This window comes from Dermacentor silvarum, chromosome 5 (assembly GCF_013339745.2).
Source record: "Dermacentor silvarum isolate Dsil-2018 chromosome 5, BIME_Dsil_1.4, whole genome shotgun sequence".
Taxonomy (NCBI): domain Eukaryota; kingdom Metazoa; phylum Arthropoda; class Arachnida; order Ixodida; family Ixodidae; genus Dermacentor; species Dermacentor silvarum.
The window spans coordinates 57,462,849-57,488,133 of record NC_051158.1 but is presented as its reverse complement, the minus strand read 5'-3'; the positions used below and the strand labels follow the sequence as shown (position 1 = coordinate 57,488,133).

The window sequence follows — 25,285 nt, the reverse complement described above, 5'->3', positions numbered from 1 at the left end:
CAAGGGCTCATATGTTCGTCTGCGCTGCGTTCTCGCCTCTCAGTTTGAGTTGAAGCGAGAGGCAGCACGACGATCAATTCGCTCGCGGATGCCGCCGCGGCTTCTCACTCCAGCATTTTCACTGCGAGTGTGCGTGGTCGTCGAGTAAGATGTGTTGATGTTTGACTGTGCGCGCTTAACACCATGCTTGTTAATTTAGTTATTATGCGAATATTTACGAATTTACGCAGCCGATGAAACTATTATGCTTACTTCGTATAGCCTGCCTATTTGCTATTGCAATCCATGCTTCGCCTTTCGGGCGAAGCTACTTTTTTGTGAGGATTACTGTGATTTCCTTCGGGCACCAACTCTTTTAACAATCAATTTATACAACGCTATAGCGCTTCTAATGCTAATACTACTAGCATTTGTAGTCGGCTCCTGTATTTTACGACCTGGTAATTTTTTTCTACTCTCCATTGAATTTCTACGTTTATTCAATTTCTTTCTTGCTCAGCATGCCCGGAAAATACAAGTCCAGTGATATGCCATGGAGCTGCCTTCGTTCCACAAGTATATTGTAATGATGCCGATCCCGAAAACTGGCCGTGCAAAAGGCAGCGAAATATAAGGTGTGGGTGCAAAGCTGGTTTCGCTCGTGCAAAGAACAAAAAATGTGTACCTATAGCACAGTGCGGTAAGTGACTGAATGTTAAGCTGGTATACAAAATTACATATGCTGTATATCTTTCCCATCAACTCAAGCGTAATTTGAGGCTGGAACTTAAAATTCATGCAACTTTATGTCTAGCGATCATTACCTTCGTAATAATATGCACCATCGGGCTCTAGAAGAATTTTACTGCTGTAAACCCTTTTCGAGGTTGTTTCCTTTTTGATATTTTTTCTGCGCGTGTTGCGTGAAACCTTGCACGCAAAAGTACAAAATGAAATGTCAAAGTTTTGTTTGGTGGAAATCAAACCATGCATTACACTGCAGAGCAGTCAAATAAGGCGCTTTCATAACTGTGTCATAAATGTGTCATAAAGAGAAATCAACTTTTATTTTCTGAAACAGTAATCCGAGTCAGGACCCGTTTCACGAAGTAGGCTAAATATAGTTTTACAGCAAAGCTCTCTATGGCTAGGAGATCGGGTTTTGTGCCGTCCGCGCGGAAGAACTATCATCATCAGCAATCACTGGAGCAACGTCGTCTATCAAAGCTGGCTTGTTAGCGCCCCTCGGGATCGTCTTCTTCCCCAACTGGTAGCGTTGTGCAAAAAACTATCATCATCAGCAATGGCTCTAGCGTCGTTGTCTCGTTGGCGCTCCAAGACGCAACCGCCGGGAACGCGCTCGCGCCACTGCTCACGTGTTCGTCGTCGTCGTTTTACACAAATGGGTCCGTTGCCGCCCATCATTCCAGCGTATAATTTCACTTTTATGGTCGTAATGGGTAGCCGCGTTTACGAGCGTATGAGCACTTTCTTAAGGCGATATGAGCCATTCAATGTTTAAGATTTAATAACAGAGGAGATACGCGAATGCGTGTGCGGACCTATCGTCATGATGACCACCAATCAGGAAAATAAATATGTTCGTACCTTCGTTCAAAATTCTGTGTTACATCTGTGTCGTGCGCTAAACAGCTTTGCTGGTCATCTACCTTCCCATGGTGGAATGGGTCATGAATTTTCTTAAAATAAAACATTCAGAGCCCTTCCACTACGTGACGATGACAGACCAGCGAAGATGTTGGTTTTCTTTAATTATAATTTATTTTAAAAGCGAAGCTGTTTAAGCCGGAGGTTGGCCCGTATAGCGTAGACCAAAAACTGTGCCTGGCGATGACGTCACCGTGCGTTGCCTAGCAACCACATGGCACAGCTGCACCTCGCTTCGCCGCCGCTCCGCACCACCGCGCCGAGCTGCTACGACTGCGGCCCTGCTCCGTCTAGCCATGACGGCACTTCGCGTCGCCTAGCAACCACATATGCCTCGCTTCGCCTCGACGTGTCAACGCTTCGCCAGGCCGAGTCTTGAAGCGCGTCGTGCGGCCAAGCGAGAATCTGCGCGATGGCGGCGAACCGATCCGGAATACCGTGCCGAAGCTGCTGCCGAGAAGGGCGTCGTCGAGTCGAAGATCCCGAGTTTCGAGAACGAGAACACGAGAGTCTGTGTTTGAGTATCCAGCGTCGTCGGGATAGTGACCATGGCTTTCGCTTGGTCGATCACAAGCTCCGCTGTTTGCTCCAGCCTTGCACCATTAGTGCAAGCTGCGCTCATTTTTCTTTTCTTTTATTTGGTGGCTATGTTAAGTGGTTGAAAAGACAACAGACATAACTTCGTTGCGTCGCCGCGCACCGTATGCTGTATGTGCGAGTGAAAGTGAGTTTAGGCGACTAGATTCACACAACCTTGCACCATCGGACGCAGCACGTTGGGCCACTGCGCGTCCGGGTTCTCGTCGCTTTCGCATCAATTCGCGCTGTTGAGAGCGCCGCGCTCTTTGACAGCGCACTCTTCCTCTTTGGAACGAGCGACACAAGTCTTACCCATACCCAGTCCAAGGGGCAACTGATGACGTCGCAAGGGAAATGGCTATGACAAGAGAGAATGATACATAACTATTGGTTGGTAGACTATTACGTTTTAGAACTGACGTTTCGACACGCATCGTCATAGACCAGCTTTTGGGCAACAGCGTTCATCGCTACGACCGCATTGTTTTTGTCTCTTTGGGTCCCACGTGTGACAAGGGTGGTTCAGGGGCACGTTACATGTCCCCAAGCCCACAGCGGCACGTTACCTTGAGCTTGGACCATATGTGAACAATCACAAGGGTCGGCCTACATGACAGGGGCACACGCCATTGAGCTTGAACCCTTTCTGCATGATCACAAGGATCGGCCCACTTTTTACAGCGTAAGCTGTTATGGGCTCATTCCTATAGCCGTTTTTGTTCGCGACGGTGTGCGCCGCCGTCTCCGCTACCGATGCCGGTGACCGTAACCGCTATCGGCAGAAATGCGAAAAAAAAGTACCCAGTCCCCGCCGGGTTGAAACCCAGGCGGGCCGCGCGGGAGTCGGATACTTTACCACTGAGCCACGCATGTGCTTGCTATCAGGTACCAGAAAAATGCGCTATAAACGCTTCCTGCAAACGTATTGTGCCCGACATGTAAGTTGCATATAGCAGTTGCATGCTGCACGTAACTGGACCTGGTTAACTTAAGCAGGCTAGGTGACTATTTGTCACCAGCCAATTTGGAAGATTCCAATAAACAATCCTCATCACGATCAACAACAACGACAACGTACTGTGCCACGGGTCAAGGGATGTGAGATGTCCGCCACGTATTCTGGATACCTCTTCGGTACACGTTATGGCGTCTCCTCGCAAGGTATGAACTGCTGCTGAAGAAGCAAATCCTAGAGCTAGTGCCCAGCTACAACCAGGCATCATCGGGCTCAGCAGACTGCTATGCAGAGAGCATTACAAGCCGCGCTCGCCTTCAACGCCGGGCGGACAGTTGAGATCGTTCTCGTCAAAACGAGGCGAAGAGACTTTGCCGTGAAGACCCTGTTGTGCGTGGTGCCGAAATTGGAGCTACTCTTGAGCCACTCCACCAGCTTACACTGTGACTGTGCTGCGTGTGCCGCGCCAGCCTGTGACTTTTTCTAATTGTTCTACGCGTCGTTTTGTCCGCGGATGCGATCCGCCAGAACCTAGCTATATACAGGGTGTTTCAGCGAACACTTTCAAAAATTCTTAAAGGTGGCCTGTGGCAGATAGCACAATCCTAGTTCAGGAGCTGGTCTACTCGAAAAGGCGGACATTACTTGCACAAGAAATTGAAATGCAGAATCGACTAATTACAAAAATTCACGTATTATGTTTTTAACTAATTACCTGATGGCCCATATTGCAATTTACAAATTGTAGCCGTGGAGTACGCAAAGCGGATCCACTTGGAACGAAATCTCGAGATGACACCAGTTTCTAGATATTAATTCTCGAACTTTGCGGAGAAATGCATTGTCGTTCTAGTTAGGTTCTTAACCAAACGTCGCTTTATGCATTGAAGCACAAAATTAACTCGAACGCCCATGCATTTCTCCGCAAAGTTCGGGAATTAATATCTCAAAACTGGTGTCATCTTGAGAATTAATTCTAAGTGGATCCGCCTTGCGAACTTCGCGGCTACAATTTGTAATTTGCAATATGGGACATCAGGTAATTAGTTAAAAACTTAATTAGTAAATTTTTTGCAATTAGTCAATTATGCATTTCGGTTTTTTGTGCAAGTAATATCCGCCTCTTCGAGTAGACCACCTCATTAACTATAATTGGGCTATCTGCCACAGGCAACCTTAAATAAATTTTGAAAGTGTTCGCTGAAACACCCTGTATAGCTTCGCTGTAATATAGAATTTTTATATTTAGAGTTGTGGTCTTTTGACTAGAGAAGTAGGATGGCGCGTCATGTGCATGTGGTAACGAGTGGTCATCGAGAAGATGCCCACTTTCTCGTGAGACCGTGGTTTGTGATGATCTTGGAGGAAACACTTGGTTCACTGCATTGAAAATTTTGCGAAATCTTTTCAGTGTCTCAGAGTATACCTTGTGGGAACTCCGACTGGATTAGCAGTATCAGAGCCAAATGTGGGCAAAGAAGAAGACGGAAGCGCGAGCAGTGGCACGGGGGACGCGCGAGCTGCGGCTGGGCGCCCTTGGGCGCGGCTGGCCGAGACTGGAGCCTGCTGGCGTGGACTGCGGTATCGAGCCGTTTCCCTTATTGGCACCCGTAACGTCGGGCCCGGCTGCGTTCAGGGATGGACCATGGTCGTTGGGAAGGCTGACGGCGCCCGTTCCACAGCCAATAGCGATTCCTACCCCGGCCTTGTGCGTCACCATTTCCGCGATGCGAGCTGCACCTCTGGTGTTCGGTGGCGAGTGCTTCCGCCGGTCCTTCCTTCGTCGGCGTCATCGAGCCTGGCGTGGGACATGGCGACGGCGTGGTCTCCTACGCGCTGCTGCAGCTCCCGGCACCGCCGTTCGAGAAGGGCACCGCCGGCGTAGAAGACGTCATGAGCACGATGGTGCCGACACCACTTCAAGAGCGGCTCCATCCCTCCGCGCTGCAGCGCATGGTTCTACACAGACGGTTCGAGAGGAAGTCGTGAGCGGTGTCCAGTGTTCCGGTGAGATTTCGGGTGCTCGAGGCCAGTTTCCAACGGTAGCGACGGCGGCACCATTCGAGCGACGATCAGGATCATCTGCGATCTTCGTCTCCTGTGACCTGGTTGCTGCGGTACGGTATGGTCTCTGTGGTATGGTCGCTCTTTCCGGCGATTTGGTGATGCACTCGTCAGAACGAGGTTGGACAGGCAAGCGAGACCAGTTGTGCATCAGGGGACGATTTAGGGCCTTTAGATTCCTGCAAGACCTCAACTCCGAGCCTGCACCACCTGGTCTGCCCAATCTTCGCGAGGAGTCCATCCTGGAAGCCAGCCAGGTTTAGGCCCTGCGGGTTCCTGGAAGAAATTGGCGACTCGGATGTTGCCGGCTCAGCCGATCCTCGTTCGGTGCGTAATCTACAAGGTTCGCCCGCCGGTAGGAGGGTCATGTCGTCGCTGCCAGCAACCGTGGGCCAGTGCCGTCAACGCCTTCACAGAGGGAGGGGCAGTGTGGGAACGCCAACACGATTCGCGGCATCAGAGCCAAGCGGGGATGAAGAAGGCATGGACGCGCGAGCAGTACCACAAGGGACGCGCGGGCTGCGACTGGGCGCCCTTGGGCGCGGCCAGCCGAGACTGGAGCCTGCTAGCGTGGACTGGGAAAACGAGCCGTTTCCCTCAGTCGGAAGGTTATTTGATGTTTTTATGGGTTTTAGTGCCAGTTTCACGATGTGGACAAGCCGCAAAACTAAAGCACGCATATTAAGCATGTATAACGAGAAAATGAGCGTGTTATGCAGACTTAAAAAATCACCGCCCCTTCCACTCGGTGAGCGAACCTGTCTTACTAGCGTTACATGTGAATGGGTTGCACGTGATGTAATTGCGTTAACACAAGTAAACAGAGATATATAAGAGGATGATGATGAAATAAACTTTAATTTTCGAGACGGTGTTCCCGAGCGTTTGAGCTGTGGATCACTCTAGGTGGGAGGGTCCCTCATTCCAGGAATCCTCTGGCCGCGATAGCATCCCGGGCTCTGGCGACAAGACGTCGTTGTTCGTCCAGGGCTGGGGTGGAGATCTTGGCCTCCCACGTCTCGGCGAGAAGGTTCACGTCTTCGGACGTTGTATGTTTGGTAACGGCATCTTCGGGGCGCCACGGGCACTCGAGTAGCAAATGAGCCAGAGTGTTTGGCACGGCGCAGATCGGGCAGTCATAGGTGTGTAGTGTCGGGTGGATGCCATGCATGAAGATCCCATGGGTGTACGTATTGCTCTGCAGTCTTCGGAATGCGGTACTTTCCTCTTTCGTCAGTTTTGGATGAGGTGGCGGGTACACCCTGCGTCCCAGTCGGTAGTGTTGGAGGATGGCGTTATACGTGGGGGGTATTGTCTCCGCTTCCGCTGCGTCACCAGGTGGTCGGGGGTCTCGCGAGGCGGCGAGAGAGGCCCGGTTGACGTGATCGCGGGCCGCGGCGTGTGCCGCTTCGTTTCCCTCGAGCCCCTCGTGCCCTGGTACCCACGTGACGCAGGTGTAAGGGAGCGGAGTGCTTCTTTTCTGCAGAATTTTGACTGCTTCCACCGATATTCGGCCTCTCGTGTAATTGCGTACTGCGGATTGGGAGTCCGTGAAGACTGCGACCGCATTCGTGCTCGTGGTGGTGGCGAGGGCGATCGCTGCTTCTTCCGCTGTCTCCGAGTTCCGCACCCTGACTGTGGCGGATGCCAGTTCTTTGCCTCTAGAGTCAACCACACTCAGGGCGTAAACGGTTCTTCCCGGGTATTTGGACGCATCTACGTAGCGAGCATCTGGATCGTGTTTGTGGCGTCTTCGGATGGCGTCGACTCGAGCGAGCCGGTGTCCCCGATGATGCTCGGGATGCATGTTGCGCGGTAGTTTGTCGATGTTCAAGGATTCTCTTAAGCATGGCGGTATCTTAACCTTGCGGTCCGCGTCGGCGATGTAGCGTTCTCCGTAGCCGAGGCGCGCAAGGACCGATCTGCCCGTCGGCGTGAGCTCCAGCCTCTCGAGTTGGTTGATTTTCTGGGCTTCCACCAGCTCTTGCCAGGTGTTATGAGCACCCATTTTGAGAAGTCGGGTTGTAGATGCCACGGGTGGTAGACCCATGGCGAGCTTCGTAGCTTTGCGGATGATGACATTGAGCTTGTCGACTTCGCAATTCTTGAGAGCCAGGTACGGGGTTGCGTACGTTATTCTGGTACGCTGGTTATTCTGGTTATGCTGGTCATTAGAGCTTGAACGACTCTGAGGGTGTCTTGCTCCATGAGGCCACTGCGTCGATTGGCTACTCTCCTTACGAGGTGTGTGAGTTGGGAGATTGTGCGTTGGAGCCGTGGGAGCGTGGCGACTCCTGATCCATCTCGGTGGAGGTGCAAGCCTAGTACTCGAAGCGAGGTGACCTTCGGTATTTGGATCCCGTTGAGCGTGGCGCATGGGTCTGGAGCTTCGCAGGTGGGAGGTCTACCCCTCGTGCGTGCCTTGAGTACGAGTAGCTCCGATTTCTCAGGTGCGCAGTGGAGGCAGCAGCTATCAAGGTAGTGCTCGATAACATCAACCGCTTCTTGAAGGCAACGTTCTTGCTCTCCGGTGCTCGTTCCTCGCGTCCAGAGCGTGATGTCATCCGCGTAGAAGGCGTGACGCAGGCCTGGGATGTTTTCGAGAAGTAGGGGGAGTTTGAGGAGTGCTACGTTGAATAGGAGGGGCGACACGACGGAGCCTTGCGGCGTTCCCCTGTTCGGCAGCTTGAATTCCTTACTGCGTAAGTTGGATATCCCCACAGTGGCCGTCCGGCCGGTGAGGAAGTTACGGACATAGCCGTAGGTCTTTGAACCGCAGGCGGTCTCCTCGAGGTTTTGCAGTATCGCTTTGTGGCTGACATTGTCAAATGCGCCCTTCACGTCGATGGCAAGGACGCACGACTTGGTATTCTTGCTGAGGTGGTCAATCAGGTCGTCCTTTAAGAGAAGAAAGACGTCTTGCGTAGAAAGAAGCTGGCGGAAGCCGAACATGGTGTTGCGCAAGCCGAGCATGGTGTCTGGATAGTGCCCATTGTCTTCGAGGTGCGATGAGAGCCGGTCGTGGACCATATGCTCAAACAGCTTACCAACGCACGAAGTGAGAGAGATTGGTCTCAGGTTCTCGAGAGCTGTGGGCTTGTTGGGCTTTGGTATCTTGAGCACTTCCGAGTGCTTCCACGCGGCCGGCAGCTCTCCTTTGTCCCAGCGCTCGTTGTAACACCGGAGGAGAGCCGTCAAGGCCTGTTGGGGCAGCTGTCGTAGGTGCTTGTTCACTATGCTGTTCTTGCCTGGGCTCGTGTTTCTCGTGAGCTTGGAGATGGCTGCTTGGAGCTCTGCTGGTGTGAAGGGCCGGTCCAAGTCAGCTTTGGGTCTGCCTTCATATTCTTTGAGTGGCGGGGTTGTCGCTGGTTCAGAGGGACCGCGGAGCTTGTTGCATAGTTCGCGGAGTAGGTCTTCCTCCGAGCCGTCGTAGTTGTGTGCTAATCGACGGATGTGTTGCCGTTGCTGCGTCTTGGTGGGGCCTTCGTCGAGGAGAGCGCGCAGCAGGTGCCACGTTTTCTTGGTACTCAGCGTGCCCTGAAGCTTATCGCAGAAGGCGCGCCAGTTGTTTCTGGCTAACTGTTCAGCATATTCCTGCGACTGTTCTGTCAATAGGGCGATTCTTTTCCTGAGTTGCGTGCTGAGTTTCTGCCTCTTCCATCTCTTGAGTAGGGCCCTTCTGGCCTCCCAGAGGTGGAGTAGGTGGGTGTCTATGGCGGGGTGATCGTCATCAAGTTGGATGATTTTTGTGAACCGTTCGGCGGTATCCAGGATCTGTTTGAGCCAGGCGTCGGTGTCCGATATGGTAGTTTGATCGTCGAGCTCGGTTCTGAAGGCATTCCATTCCGTTATTCTTGCCCTGCCAGTCCTGGCCGGTCGACGTGCGTGCTCGATGTCGAGTTGAACGATGTGGTGGTCACTACCAAGGGTGGGTGTCTGGGAGACAGGTCCAGATCGCGTTCTTCACGTCCCGCGTAAAGGTAAGGTCGGGGTTGGTGTCTCTTGAGACGCTGTTTCCGACTCTCGTAGGCTGGAGCGAATCGTTCCACAACGTGAGGCCGTGTTGCTGAGCGGCGTCGTGGACTCTCGCGCCTTTCTTCGTGGTGGTGGCATAGCCCCAGGTCGTGTGCGGGGCGGGGCGTTAAAGTCCCCTACGACTACGAGCCGGTGGCCTCTTGTGCATTTTCGGAGTTCGCGGATGAAGTGATCGTAGTCCGCGAGCTGGTCTCGCGGTGAGCTGTATACGTTAGCCACGTAGAGGCTTTGGTGCGACTTGCGGTCGGGTATGATTTCCACTATAGTGTTCTCAATCGTGGTGTCTTCTATCCTGTGTTCTTGGGCCGTAATTGTCTTCTTGGGAAGTATGGCGGTTCTTGTGGTTATGGTGAGGGTGTTGTATCCTGGAAGCCTAACTTTTTTGGTGTTGGTCTCTTGGAGGGCGATGATGTCTGGTTGATTTGTCTTTAGATATTCTTGTAGATTTGCTAAGCGGGGTCTGTAGGATCTACAGTTCCAGTGCCAGATGCGGAAAGTCGATTGCGAAATGGGACTTTTGCAGTTAGAGTTTGCCATCCACAGGAGTCGCAGGTGCGTTAACGTGCTCCCGTTCAAGAGAGTTCGAGCGGGAAGGCGTCGTTTCTTCCTTCCGTGCCCTTCCTCAAGTTCCGCGTGGCTCATGTAGTTGTTCTTGACATGGGCTATGAAGTTAGTAAGCTGGGATTTCATCTCATTGATTTGGGCTGTATGAGTGTCCATGGTGTGGCTGAGTGTCGTGAACTTGTTGCCGATTTGGGTATGGATTGGCTGCAATTTCGCTTGTAAGATTGCTTCGAGCTTGGACTCAACTATCACTGTGAGCTTCGATTCGATTAGAGCCTCGAGTTTCGTTTCGATGACGTGTACAATCTTCTCCTCCACGACAGCTTCAACTTCTTGTTTCGTGAGGTTCTTGGCTTGTTGTTTAGCTAGTTGCTGTTCTTGGCATAATTGAGTGAGCTTCTCAATGTTGTCGTTCTGCTTGTGTATAATTTCTTCTTGTTCTTGGCATAGTTGTGTGAGCTTGTCGATGACGGCGCCTTGGCTTTGGATCTGGTCGCGAAGGCTTTGCAGCGCCTTCTGCTGATTTCGAACAATGTTCTCCAGAGCCGTGAGTGCCGCGGTGTCTGCAGTCGATAAATCCGAAGTGCTCGTGTTGTGAGAGTAACCCCGCGCTGCAGCAGCATAGTTGACTCGTTGAACGGAGCGCGTACGGGATCTCGTGCCAGACTTGGACCTCGATGGTACGACAGACCTAGACCTAGACCTAGACTTGCTTCGGCCGGCATGGCGTCGCGGTGCACTGCACGAGCTTGTGGACGGGCTCTCTAGCTTGAGAAATTCGTCATCGCTGCTTAAATTCCAATGGCTGTCTCGGACTTTGCCTTGTTAAGTTGTTGTTGTCTCACTTGGTAAGGTGGTGGGTTGGGTCTTAGCTTCTTCTTGCACTCCTTTCCGGCGGTCTCGTGTGCTTCTTCGCATATTTTGCACTTAGGTAGGCATTCGTGATCCTCGAGTACAGCGTCTTGTCCGCACTTGTAGCAGAAGTGTTTTCTGGGACTGGGGCAGATGTCTTGTCTATGTCCAATGGCACTACACGTCCGGCAGTACTGCACGGACTTTCGATAGGGCTTACAGCGATAGTCCCCACTTTGGTAGGTGATGTAGTACGGGACGTGTGGCCCGTCGAAAGTGATGACGGCCGTGGAAGATCGACCGATCATGCGTGCACCGAGAACTGTGTATCTCGAATCGACTCTGAGGCCAGCTACGATTTCGGCACTACTGGTACCTGGCAGGAGACCGTAGATGACGCCTCTGCTTACGTCGTCGGGATGTCTCACGTGGGGGTTCACTTTGAAGAAGGTGCCCCCTAACTGGATGGTCGTTATGCTTTTGAGCTTGGTTGCACGTTCAGTGTCGGCGGTACTCGCAATGATGACGTTTTCTACCCTCTGCGTCTGAACTCGAACGATATCGTGGAAATCCTGTTGCGTGAGGCCGCTGGATCTTCCGATGGCGTGGGTGACTGCGGTTAGGTTCCATTTCGATAAGTCGAGTCCGACTTGTGGCCTGTAGACAATCTTGAAGTCGTCGGTTGGGAAAGGTGGCATCTTCTGGTTGCGTTGTTTTGACGGTTGCGGTGTGGGCTTAGGGTCTTGTTTCGGCATTTCGTTTTGCGCTTTTATGGGTTCCGATGCTTGTTTTCTCTTGCATCCGACTTGCAGCCATTCAATGTGTTGGTTTTCGATTGTTTTCCCGCTGTTAGCATCGTAGGGCCGTGCCGATGTCGTTGCGGAATTCGCGTCCGTCCCATCGGTTTGCATTCTTGTCGGTACCTCTTGTAGCTGGGTAGCCATCTGTTTTCCTCGAAAGTGTAGGCGGCGGAGACCAGGTGGTGTTTTCCTCGACGCTTTCTTCGTCGATGTAGGCACGCGACGCTCTTAATCGGACGCCGTGCGCATGCCACGCGGACACGAGCCGAGCGTGTCCACGCACTCGGCAGGCTACCGCGGCGTTAGGGTTAGCACTGAGGGTTGCAGCCTCGAGATGTCAACAGTTCGATTGCGGTTGGAGATGTCCACTCACTGCTTAGTGGCAGGTGTCAGTCCGTTCCTTGAGACTAGCTGAATCGGTGAGCACAAAAACCAAGCACTTTACTAGCCTTGGATCATGGAAAATAGCGTGAAAGCAGGAGCCCATGTGGAGCGCTACCACACTCCGTGGCCCCCTGGGGGCTTTTTTATATATAAGAGGAACTTATATTGAAACGTTGCAGTGATTTACCACGCTACTCGACCAGGGGTGCTATGCAGGATGCGCCGAGTTTGGCGAAACTCGGTATCTTCACGAGCTCTGGTGACACCCCAGATGAAAGAACAAATGGTAACAAGACAAAGTTTGTCCGTCGGCACGCCTCCAGTTTCATTGGTTTATCTAGATTCACTCTGGGTGGCTATCAATCCTTGGGCGTTGCCATATGGCCGGTCGACAAACTGGGGCTCACGCGATCATGCGGTCGGTGCATGGTCGTGCCTTCTTTCACTTGTTTGTCGTTCCACCGAGTGCATTACAGGCATAAGCAAGTTATATATTAAATGCATTTAGTACAATAATATTAGTCACATTAATGTGGGTTATAAGCATTTTAAAGTTTACAAGATGTACAGTGAATGTGTATTAGACTAATTTGTAGTTTAATACGTTTCGCGTTTTACCACGAGGGGATGCTAGCCCTCCTCTTTTTTTCCTCTACATTGGATTGACGTGGCTCTCTACGTGCTTGCGCTAGCATTTCCGAGCAGAGATTGGTTTTCTCACTGGGGTTTCAACAGATCGCTCGTTACTCTTTTTCTCTTTCCTCTGAATTGGATTGGTGCGGCTCGCTACGTGCTTGCGCTCCTATTTCCGAGCAAAGATTGATGTGCGTCTGGTTTCCACACTGGGCTTTTCACAGATCGGTCGTTGCTCACGCTAAAGAAAGGCTGCGAGTAGGGTGCCTCGATGCACGCGCACGCATCGAGGCACCTCAGCTGCTCCACCTGCGAGACGAAGTGAGCGTCGGCTAGCGCTTCTGTGGTTTGCCGCGCGCTTACCGTGTAAGCACTCAGGAATGGAAGAAAGCACTCATACAAGGGTCAGAAAACTACACTTAATTTTCTTTTACTTTGCGATCCACCTTCATACTGGCAAGCATCGAGCGATGGCTTCTAACAACCGCAGGAAAGACTTTTTGTACTGGGCAGCCCGAGCGATCTGTGGTTTCTAACAAACGCAAGAGAGGGTCTTTGCAGCGCACGTGGCCGTTGAGTGCCACCACATCCATCCCAGGTGGGACTCCAACATCAGTGCAGTTACCCTGTACCCATCGCTGACGAGGTGGCGCTTCACTTTTTTACAATAACTTTCATTTTTTGCGTGTGAACGCCCGTGATGGGGTCCACAAAGTTCACGTTGTGGTTGCAATCGGCATTGGTCTCCCAATGCAGATTGAGGCATAGCCCTGTTAGCATCCACTAGATTTGAGATGTCTTTGTATGCGGCCAATTCGTCACTATGAATAATGGTCCCCGGTTGAACATTGGCTGCAATAATGGCACCTAGCGTCGCCGCCCTTCGTCAGTCGACCTTGAAAAGTCGCAGCACCGCTCTGGTCGCGCAGAACATGCCGAAGACCCATGGTCCACCATATTTAACACCGACGTAGTTTTGGCGGCTCGGCGGAAAGTTGTCGCCCGACATTAGGCGGCCTCGATTGCACTTTTGCTCGCCGCGAAGACGGCACTCGTCAATTTGTGCTATCTACCCGGGGCCACCGAGTGGAGGTCGCACCAGCAGCTCGTCCCTCGCGAACTTACGGGGGTAGTTCCTTCAGTCGGTGATTGCGTGCTCCGATAAAGGAAACAAGTCGCCGGTCATCTTCAACAGCCATATGTCTACACTTTGGCTCATGAAGTACGTGAGCCAAATCGTTTGTCGCCTGGAGAGCTGGTCGTTCGGACGGCCGAGGCGGTCCGTGTTGGCGAAGTAACTTCCTTCGCCTCTCTGCCCGTGCAGTGCAGCGGTACCGTGTAACTGTGAAAACTGATTTCGGCAGCTGTTGCACCGGAAGACAGCCCTGCATCAATTCTTAGCCTTTCAATATAATGTGACCACTTCGCCTGCGCAGGTTGGTTGGTCCGAGTTGAATGCCTGGTGGTCGCAGAGCCAGCGCTCATCAGCAACTCGTCACAGAGCCAGCGCACTGACGTTTTGGAAAGGCAAAAATGACGCGAAACTCTACGTTGGTCATCTATAGGTGAACGGGTCCAGACGGTCATATTGACGCTTACTGCCGCTGGATGTGATGACACAGGTTGCTGCTGCCGCCGCCATGTGCACGAGTTCAACCCGAGGAAGGTTTCGCGATGTACGAGTTTGGCACGAGTTCGCCTGTCAATCAAAACCATAGGTCACGCCCCGCGCGAGGCATGTAACTCTTGTGCGCGCCCACCATGGTTGGGCCACGCCCAACTTATTTTTCGGCAACAGTGACGTGGTGCGGAACTGAGAGGCATTAACAATCTTGACCGGCGAAATAAAACACGCACAACGCACTGTCATCGGTGATGTACTCAGCACCACCATAAAAAAAGCGTCGATTTTCGCTGGCTTATGCATATGCAGGGTGTTTCAGCGAACACTTTCAAAATTTATTTCATGTTGCCTGTGGCAGCTAGATAGCCCAATTCTAGTTAATGAGCTGGTCTACTCGAATATGCAGGCATTACTTGCACAAAAAATTGAAATGCGTAATCGACTAGTCAACAAAAAATCACTAACTAAGGACTTTAACTACTAATTACCTGATGGCCCATATTGCAATTTACAAATTGTAGGTGTTGGGTTCGCAAGGCGGATCCACTTGAATTAATTCTCAGGATGACACCAGCTTCGAGATAATAATTCGAGAACTTTGCGGAGAAATGCATTGGCGTTCCAGTTAATTTTGTGCTTCAATGCATATAGCGACGATTTGTTAAGAAACTAACTGGAACGCCAATGCATTTCCCCGCAAAGTTCGGGAATTAATATCTTGAAACTCGTGTCATCCCGAGAACTCGTTCCAAGTGGATCTGCCTTGCGAACTCTACAACTACAATTTGTAAATTACAATAAGGGCTATCAGGTAATTAGTTAAAACTTAATTAGGGAATTGTTGTTATTTATTTGATTACGCATTTCAATTTCTTGTGCAACTAATGTCCGCTTCTTCGGGTAGACCAGCACATTAACTTGAATTGTGCTATCTGCCACAGGCAAACTTTAAGAATTTTTGAAAGTGTCCGCTGAGACGCCCTGTATCTTCTTAGGCTGTGATGGCCCCACAACACGGTTCATTGCCTGCATTGTGGCGATGTAGCGAACAGCAAATAATTATCGGCACGTCCCTGTACCCGCTTGTAAGGCATTGATGCACCGCGGTGGACGACGATCCTGAGCAGTGCGTAGTGTTTTCCAACGACAACGTATCGCAGCTGTCATTTGACATGGCTGCTCTGTCATCAGTGATGTATCGGAGCCGTAGAGTCGCAAACACGGTCAGCGGTCAGCGAAAACACACCCAGTGCGATGGCATTTCTTCATCACAAGCACGGCACACTAAACAATTGCAACACCTCCCTGCGTTCGAAGTCTAATATCCTAACTGCACACAAGAGCCATCACCCGCCAAAATGCGGTTTCTGTGCGGTCGTTACGATATCCATCTGCGATCGCTGTTAGCTCAGCAGCAGAGGCAATCGGCAAGCACATTGGAGTGAACAACACTCTCAAATTCTGCATACATGCGCATGGAGGCACCTTCACTTGGCAACCGATGACAAGTGATGAATTGTGTCGCTGGATGGCACGCTCTTCTTCGCAATGCATCGCGGAGACTTCGCGCACACAGATAAACTGGTGCATTTTCACTGTGCTGCGTCACTACGAATCCTACAATACCGCACAGCAATTTCGCAGCGACGGCCGTTGCCCCCGTCTCTATGGCTAGAGTGTCGTTTCAGTTCTTAAAGCGGCGGCCTTAATAGCCGCCTCAGTGAAAGCACCTCCGGTGAACAGCCATGCCGCAGCGCTGCATTGTCATTCCCCTAATAGACAGAGAATGGACAGATCATTGTCATGACTGACTTTATGCGCCATCATCACATCGATTTTATCGAGAAAAGCACTGCAGCGCCCCTGGCGACTGCTCACCGTATGAACTCCGTCGTGCGTGCGACCCTCTACAATGTATCCGCTTGTAAGCTTTCGCCTCACTGTCGCCACTCGCGGCAAAAAAGTGCAAAATTTAATAATTCGCTCGATCTCTGTTTGTCATGAAAAATTTATAGCATTCCAAACGAAAAACAAATACTTCAAGAAATGGAGTGTTTCTTATTTTATTTGTTGTATTTTAACGTAATCGATTGAGGGAAAGTGTAGGCGCAACAATGCACCGCATGTGGCCTGTTCGCGTTCGAAGGAGGATAGAAAGATAATGCTCGAAAGAGGAGGCACGCCCTTTACGCGCCCTAGAAAGGCGTGGCAAGTGGCTCATGGCAAGTGTGCAGATAGACAGCGGGATAGTCACGGTATTGCTAAATTGCGATAATACGTTCATAAAAATACGCGGCGCTGGCCACCTTTTTTTTATCCAGCGGCCGTGCCCCAGCGCGTGCCCTCTCGTTCGTCACCTCCACCCCCAGCGCGCCTCTCCTCCTCTGCTGGTCACGTACCTGCCCTCCCCCGGTGCGCCTCTCGTCCTTTTCTCGTCACGTGACCTGCGTGATGCCGGACAGACGGCGAAGGGTCGACTAAGAACAGCTTCGCTGTTAAAATAAAGCCCGGGGTTTTGCGTTATAAAACTACGACATGACTATGGTCCACGCCGTAACAGGGACTGCAGAATAATACTGACCACCTTGGGTTGTTAAACTCGCACCCAATGCACAGTACACGGGCGCTTTTGTATTGCGCCTCCAACGAAGTGCGGCTGCCGTGGCTGGGATTCGATCCCGTGCCCTCGGGCATAGCAGCGCAACGCCTAAGTATCTACGCTATCACGGCGGGTTAAACAATGTCCAAGGAGTGCTTAAGAACGATGGGTATGAGACAATGATTTGCTGTTTTTATATCAGATATCGATTGACTGTTGTGCCTATACCACACCATGGCCACTGGATAATGGTATGAAGCACACAGTGTTATGAGAAGTACCAGGATCTCATGGGTAGCGTTACACCAGGGCCAAAGGTATGGAGGACATCCTGACAGTGATGAGCCAAGAGGATGCCAAAGAATAATGATTTTACTTCTTAACGAGGAAGAAGCATGATCATGAAAAGGCGCTGAACGCCAGAAGCGCCGGCCTTTTATATCCACCGGAGGAGGTTGCAGCTCTTCATGTCCGGGCGCGAGAGGGGTGCCACCAAGGAAGAGAGCACTGCACAGGGGCTGCGGGTTCCGACAGCCCACAACCAAGCAGGTTAAAAAAAAACTTTTTTTAAACGTTTTTCCCCACAGCTCGGAGCTGAAGCATCACCCAGGAAGTATTTGCAGCTGAGGGCCGCAGCGCGAACCGGGCGTTGGGGCGTTTGGCGGAACCGTAAACGTGAGAGGCCTGCATGGTGCTACCACCTGGTGGCGCAGAAATCAAACAGACAAAAAACAGCTAATGTTGCAGTAACCATGTGTATTCTACTTCTCTGCTGCTGTAAATTTTCGGCCGCAACACGATTACGCCACTATCGAACATTTACACCAGCAGCGAAGTAGAATACACTTGGTTATTGCAATGTTAGCTGTTTTTTGTCTGTTTGATTTCTGCGCCACCAGGTGGTAGCACCATGCAGGCCCCTCACGTTTACGGTTCCGGCAAAACGCCCCAACGCCCGGTCCGCCCGCGCTTACCCGATTACCGGACAAGCTAAACCTCTCTAATAACAGCTTCTCCGTCGGGGTTGAAGTCCAGTGGTCAGTGCAGTCCTCGGCACAGTTGGCACAGGTCGTTCTACCTACCCAGCCCATCCGGGTGCTGCCTCAGCGGACGTTCGCGCCTCATCGCGGTGCGCTTCATGGCCGCGTCCCGCTCCCGGCTTTAGCGAGGTGGCATTGCCGGCTGCGCTGCATTACGCATCGGCTCTCTTCACCACAAAAGCAAAATCAAAAATGAAGGCTGACTAATGGAGTAGCACACGAGGAATAAGGATTATAAACAGGGATAAGGTGCCTCAGAAAGGCTGGCCAACGTTTCGATAGGAGGACCTATCTTCGTCAAAGGCGGCCTCGTCGTCCTCGGCGGGTTAGTTTTAAAGGATTAGTGGAGTGACGTCACGTCGATGTCCGCTGTGGCTGGCTGTAAAGGGAGAGACTGAAAAGAAAATGAGCGCCTGCGCTTGACTGGCTAGGCGCGGTTTCTAAGACGAGGGGACAAGAGCGGATTGTTAGAAAATTATAAAAAAGGAAAACAAAAGAAGAAAAACCGTCAGAGGGGGTTGGGGGAGCGAAAGGCGAGTGAGCGTTCGGAGGAGTCGTGGTCGGCGTGCGTTTGGGGTCCCTGAAGAGCCGGTCAGTGTGCAGGTCACAATACGGACCCCAAACGCACGCCGGCCACGACTCCTCAGAACGCTCACTCGCCTTTCGCTCCCCCAACCCCCTCTGACGGTTTTTCTTCTTTTTTTGTCTTTTTTTTCCCTTTTTTATAATTTTTTTGCCACTTTCTTGCTCTCCCGCTCTTGTCCCCTCGTCTTAGAAACCGCGCCTAGCCAGTCAAGCGCAGGCGCTCATTTTCTTTTCAGTCTCTCCCTTTACAGCCAGCCACAGCGGACATCGACGTGACGTCACTCCACTAACCCTTTAAACCCGCCGAGGATGACGAGGCCGCCTTTGACGAAGATAGGTCCTCCTATCGAAACGTTGGCCAGCCTTTCTGAGGCACCTTATCCCTGTTTATAATCCTTATTCCTCGTCACCACAAAACCAGACACTCTTGCGGGCCTTGACCCCACTTTGCCCCGCCAGTCCGTGGCTCACTCGCGATGCACCCCGCCGCTAGCGGCTCAAAATCGTGTTCGCCTCCCGACAGGGTGCGCCGCGGCCACCTGCAATACACGTGTCGTGGCGCGTCCAGCGCTTCAACTGATTTGCTCTTGCGCGCACCCTAGAAGCCGTACAACGCTGCGGTACATGATGCGTCACCGGCAACGCTTGCGGAGGCACCGCCGACGCACCATTCGCCTTGCGGGCTTCGCTGTTCTTCAAGCCTCGGGATGCATGTACCCACCGTCACTTCATTAAGTTGGCGCGTTCTTCCCACCCGCTTCCATTCATCGGGTGCCTCGCCCGGTACGTAACACCCAGTGCCGCGCGCCTGAGCTCTGTCGCAGTGCTTCGATGCCCTCCACGTAGACTACTTGGACTGACCATGGACTCTATTGAAACACGGTTTCACTGGCTCACCTTTATCACCGAACCGTCTAGGAGGAGGGGGGGGGGGAGCTGTAGCGCCCCTCGACGCCGCAATGCCGAGCGCTGTTGTCGGCGCTCTCAGCCGGCGCCAAGGCACCGGTTCTCAAAGACGAGAGAAATAAAGATGCGCAGCCCGTGTTAGGGACGGGCAAGAAAACGCCACGCTCTCCTCGCAGCCTCTCAATTTCCTTTGCAGCTAGCGTTCGCGCTTGCGGAGACGCGACTTTTTTATTTCGAAAGCTTGCCCTTAGGCATAATACAACGTATATCAAAAATACACGAACAGACTTGATTCATGCAAAAAATCTAGAAGTGAACGATGATACGGTCCATGAATCCAACGTTCAAGGTCGCGTGGGCGGCCAGGCCGAAGGCCTGTTGCCCGTAGGTGGCGGAGACGGCTTAGGTGAAGTCCTGGGCACGTCCATAATAGGTGTGTCACTGTAACATTTTGAATCGTAGTGTCACAAAATGGGCACGATGTATCATAGGAACCGTGGTACTGTTGTGCCCAGAGAGCGATCACAGACGGGGTGAGTGCGACCCCGACACGCAGCCTCCGTAACGTAACCTCCTCTCGGCGGGTTAACCCACCAGGGAGGTCTGACCCACACGAAGGTATAAGAGCTCGTGTGGTACGTCGGAGGTTTTCTTTTTCCCGGAGCAGTTGTCCGAAAGCGTCTTCAGGAAAATGCGGAAGTGGATACGTTATGTTCTCAGGGTGGGTTGCCAAATCTGCTTCAAGTAGACCCGGCAGGGCTGCTCGAGGCAGCCACTGAACGCGTATCACTAAATTCGTAGTGGCAACAATGCGGTGAATGCTATCCGAGAGAAGAGAGGACCGAGATACCCTACGTATGTGGTGGATGGCTTGAGTCGAGTCCGTGCGAATGATGAGCTGAGAATATCGAGCAGCTTGAACAAAAGGGAGCAACGCGGTCAAGGCGACAAGCTCTGCAAGATAAACCAGTGGTGCAGGATCGGCAACATACGAGCACGTCTGGCCTGCCTGTGGTATCAATGGGCACACGAGAGCTGTGTGAATCGTGGTACCATTAACACTGGCATCAGGGTATGCTACTAGAGTCGAATCGTCTTGATTATCATCGGTGCGACGAAGTCGGGAAACTTGAGCGTTCGCCTGCCGAGGAACCGGGCTGTGCAGACGACCAAGAGGCTTATTGTCACTTAATTGTACCCTGTTCCAAGGAGCTACATCGGGTGTCGTAGAAGGTGGGTTGTCTATTTCATGTCCCATGTACCGGGCAAGTGCAGCAGCCGAGCATAGCTTCGATGACTTAAGGGCGCGGGCACATCGACGGTGGTGCACCAGTTCGTCAAGAGTGTTGAGTTGGGACCAGGGGCGGATCCAGGTTTTTTCTGAGGGGGGGGTCAGCTTCTTTCAATGATGATGATGGTGATGATGATGATGATAGTAGTCTTTCTAATTTACCGAAATTCACCGTTTCTGCTCACGATAAACCCGCGTTTTATACGGCTAGAGCAACACCTGTAGACCACCATGGTGGCTCAGTCAGCTCAGGCGTTGCGCTGCTGAGCACGAGGTCGCGGGACCGAATCTCGACCGCGGTGGCCGCATTTCGATGGAGGCGAAATGCAAAAACACCCGTGTGCTTGCCTTGTAGTGCACGTTAAAGAACCCCAGGTGGTTAAAATTAATCCGGAGCCCCCCACCACGGCGTGCCTCATAATCAGAACTGGTTTTGGCACGTAAAACCCCAGAAAGAGGAAGAAGACCTGTAGTGAAGCCAGGTCTCAGTTTCTCCGAGCTTATAGGAAAAGGACGTTACGCAATACAGCCATGTGCTTGGCGGCTGTGCCTAATAATACAGGGTGTTCAAAACGAAGCTTTTATGCTTTTCTTAAATTTATGCACTGGGAGGCACGCGAAGACCACCTGCGCAAATAAGTTATATGGCCAGGGGGGCACAAAGTGAGATGATAATTATCGCTGTGAGCAGCCCAATTAACTAAAACTGAACAATTATTTTTTGTCGACTGCAGTAGGTGGGTATGTTTGTATTGAAAACTTAGAGACAGTCGCGTTTCTACACAGTATCAACCGGAAGAATTATTCTAGCGTGTTCGTGCTCCGAGTTATCCGACTCCAAATTTCAATTGTCGTACTGCGCAGAGTTATCGAGTCCACGCGAGAGTGGTTTATGCTTTGCGTTGCTGTGGAAGGGAGGCATTTTGAACATATTTAGGGCATTGACATCTTGATGGGTGAAGTGTTGTCATGAGATTTGTGCGTGACAACACCAAACTTAAAGCGGAAGTATGAAATAATCCTTAGCATAGCTAAAAAGGTTTCTGCTGTTGATGGTGCAGTTGTTGCTCTTGATTTCAATAAAACTTACAATACTTCGAAATCTGAGTCATCATGCGTAGGATGGATAACCGGTGGACCGTTAGGGTTACAGAATGGATACCAAGAGAAGGGAAGCGCAGTCGAGGACGGCAGAAAGTCAGGTGGGATGATGACGTTAGGAAATTCGCAGGCGCAAGTTGGAATACGCTAGCGCAAGACAGGGGTAATTGGAGATCGCAGGAAGAGGCCTTCGTCCTGCAGTGGACATAAATATAGGCTGATGCTGATGATGCTGATGATGACTTCGAAATCAGCAGTCACTTAATTTGCGCAGCCCAGGCAAGGACCATGGCCGGTCGTCTAGTCACCATAGGCCCGCGCACTGGCCTCGCGCTTCTCCGCTCGCCCCATTATCTCGGCATGGCAGCTGCCTCCATCTTTACCGGCTGCGCGGTCGCGTGTTACCACAGCGGTTACGGGTTCTTCGATTTCTTATTTTTTTATTTCGCCAGCCGTGAGGGGAAGGGGGACAGTTATTATCTTTTCCAATGCCTCCGTCCTGTTGTCAGATAAACGCCGCACGCAACAGTCGCGTCACGTCAGGGAGGAGCTTTGCGCCGATCCTGACTCTCTTGCATGCTTAATCATGCGAACGACAATTAAAATTTGGAGTTGGATATCTCGGAGCACAGAAATGCTAGAATAATTCTTCCAAGTGAAACTGTGTGGAAACACGACTGCCTCGAACTTTCGAATACAAACATACACACATACTTCAGTCAAAAAGTTAATTATTCAATTGTAGTTGATTCGGCTGCTGACAGCGATAATTATCATCTCACTTTGTGTCCCCCTGGCCACATAAGTTATTTGCGCAGGTGGTCTTCACGTGCCTCCCAGTGCCTAGTTTTAAGGAAACCATAAAGCTTAATTTTGAACACCCGGTATATCTAGCCTGTATTGTTTCTTAAAATAAAATTTGGGATGATCTGTTCCAGGTGCGTTATAAATGCGTAAGCACGGGTCCGTCTTCGGAGTTCTATTGGGACACCTTGATTTCCTTAAGGAGATTCTTTGTGTTCGGTTGAGACACCTTCGTTTGCTTTGGAGCTCCAACGCGGCAACCACTACGCTGGTTGTTTACGATATGCGAATCACCGAGTATGAAGAAGACTCACGACGCCACCTACAAGAACGATGTGGCGTAGTAGCCGAGAGCGCGAGCCAGCGTCTTCATGTTTTGTTTCCCACGTGACGTCATCCTTTTACACAAGGCGCGCATCTGCTCCCGTTTTTCTAACCACGCGATGCCATCGCGTCACGTGGTTAGCGGCCAACGCCCGCGCGCTGGCGTTGGCCGCTGACGTCATGCTCCCTCACTTCGCAGCCGCTGCTCGAGGCTTCGCCCCGCTCCGCGAGAACGCCCACTCAGATAAACGGATCCGGCGGCTCTGAGCCTCCTATGTTTAATGTACGACAATAAAACTGCGAAGTTAAAATGAAAAACTTGTAGCGTACGAACGGTACTGTGCTCGTACTGGATATTGTCAACGTGTAACTGTGATCACAATTAGTGCTACAGTTAAAAAAAAGTTGCCTATGCGTAGTTCTTAGTTTAGCTGTTAATTATTATTATTTATATAAGAACACTTCCGCGAGAGATCTCTTCCATTAAGCAGGTTGGTCAGGGAACCGATGACAGCCAATGAGGCAACCGATGACACCCCAAGGGGGAACTAAGTTGATCAGGCGCGAAGGCGCTCGCGCGGCCATCGGCGTGCTTGGCAAAAGGGACGTCCCCTCGTTCATTAGACGCCACCGACATGTCGAGTAAGGCACGGCCGGCGCCAGGAGGTCCAATGGTGTTCATGAGAAAAATTAACTACGGCAACTTCGCGACACCACACCCCTACGGAATACAACTAAGCTTGTCAGCAAGCTAGCTTTACTTCTACATGGCTGATATCACTGGTACTTGCGAAAAATACTTTTGAAGAATGCTGGTGACCATATATTTTTTATTATTTTATTTGCGACAGGGCCATCTCCCTGTCAGCGAGGGGGCGATGCAGAAATCGGAGGGGGGGGGGGGGGTCAGGACATCCGGACATCCCCCCTGGATCCGCGCCTGGTTGGGACTCTGCCTGTAAGGTTGGCAGCGGAGTTAGACGTGGCAGTCCCGTTATGGCAAGCATTGCTTCATGATTAATGGCCTCAAGGCGAGCCCATTCTGTTTTCGTGAAGTGTTGAAACTGGGCTCCGTAGACGAGTCGTGGTTGCAGTACGTAACGGACAAGAAGGCAAGCCATGTCAGTGCGCGCTCCGCCAGATTTCTTCGCAATCCGACGTATAAAACTGTATCGTTTCTGCGGTTTGTTGCTTTGCCTTCTTGACTCATGGTCCCGCAGATCCGGAGGCATCCATTTCAAGGCCGAGTACACGGAGAGTTTAAGCCTCATGTAGTGGCTGCTCATCCAGATTTAACAGAAGAGGCCGGAGTACCAGTAGACGGCGCCCATACTTGTTCGCTACTGGCATGTACGTTGTCTTGTCCTTGGAAATTTCATGCCCTATCTGAGCACACCAGTTGTGTTTTACGTTCAGGGCCTTTTGAAGCGCTTGTTCTTGGCGGCAGATCTCAGGTTGAACTGACCAAACGGTGATGTCATCTGCATACATTACGTATTGTGCGTTACGTATCGTCGCTAGCTTCCAAGATAGAGGAAGGAGGGAGATATTGAAAAGGACTGGTGCGAGCACAGATCCCTGTGGGACACCCCGATGTGCGACAAAATGACATGCTGCGTGGCCAGCCAGGCGAATGGAGAAAGTGCGAGCATGCAGGAAGGCTTGGACGAATGAGCAGACACGGCTGGGGAAACGAAGCCAATAGATAATTCGAAAAATTGCTTCGTGACTAACATGATCATACGCTTTGCGGATGTCCATTGCCAGAATAGTGCGAATTCTTCGGGAGCGGCCTCCCATGAGAACCATAGAAGAAAGGTACTCAATGCCATCCTCGGGGCCAGATGAGGACGGAACCCAATTTGGCCAGGATGGTACGAAGAGTATCGCTCGAGCCACCATGTAATACGTGTCGCGAGCATAGGCTCCATCAGCTTGCCTAACGTTGAGGTTAGCGCTATTGGGCGCATATAAGCGATATTGTCCGGGGGCTTTCCTGGTTTGGGAATAGGGACCATTTCTGCATGACGCCAAGAATCAGGAATGGCTCCTGTAGCCCAAGCTTCCTTTATGGCACCTAACAGCACATCGAGAACCTTGCCTTCCGTGTTTTTATACAGTTCATACGGTATGCCATCTGGCCCTGGTGACTTTCCTGGCTTCGACAGGTCTATTGCCGCTAAACATTCCACCATAGTGAAGTCAGCTTGTATACCCTCGATGTCGGCGAGCGTAGGGGGCGTGCCTGCGTCCGTGGGAAGGCTGTTTTGAACAACGAAAGGAGGCGGTGCTGTGTCCAAAGCAGGAAAAAAGGTGTGAGCGACCGTTTCGGCGAATACTGCTGGTGTTTGGCCAGATGCTAACAGCGCGCAGGCTGCAGGTTCTGGAGGCCGCCGGCGGCGTTCCATTACACGGAAGGTACGACAAATTGAGGCATTGGACGACGAAGGGCCGAGGGAAGAGCACCAGTCTATCCAGCGGCCACGTTCTAAGCGGTG

At 51.6% G+C, this 25,285-nt stretch overlaps 1 long non-coding RNA gene across 1 annotated transcript in view; it reads left to right on the top strand.

Moving 5' to 3' along the window:
• The window catches only part of LOC125945360 (uncharacterized), a 69,928-nt gene that overhangs the window by 22,709 nt on the left and 21,934 nt on the right, over window positions 1-25,285 (top strand). The window contains exon 3 of the long non-coding RNA XR_007466847.1: window positions 500-679. This is a non-coding gene — a long non-coding RNA (uncharacterized LOC125945360). The remainder of the gene's footprint in view (window positions 1-499; window positions 680-25,285) is intronic.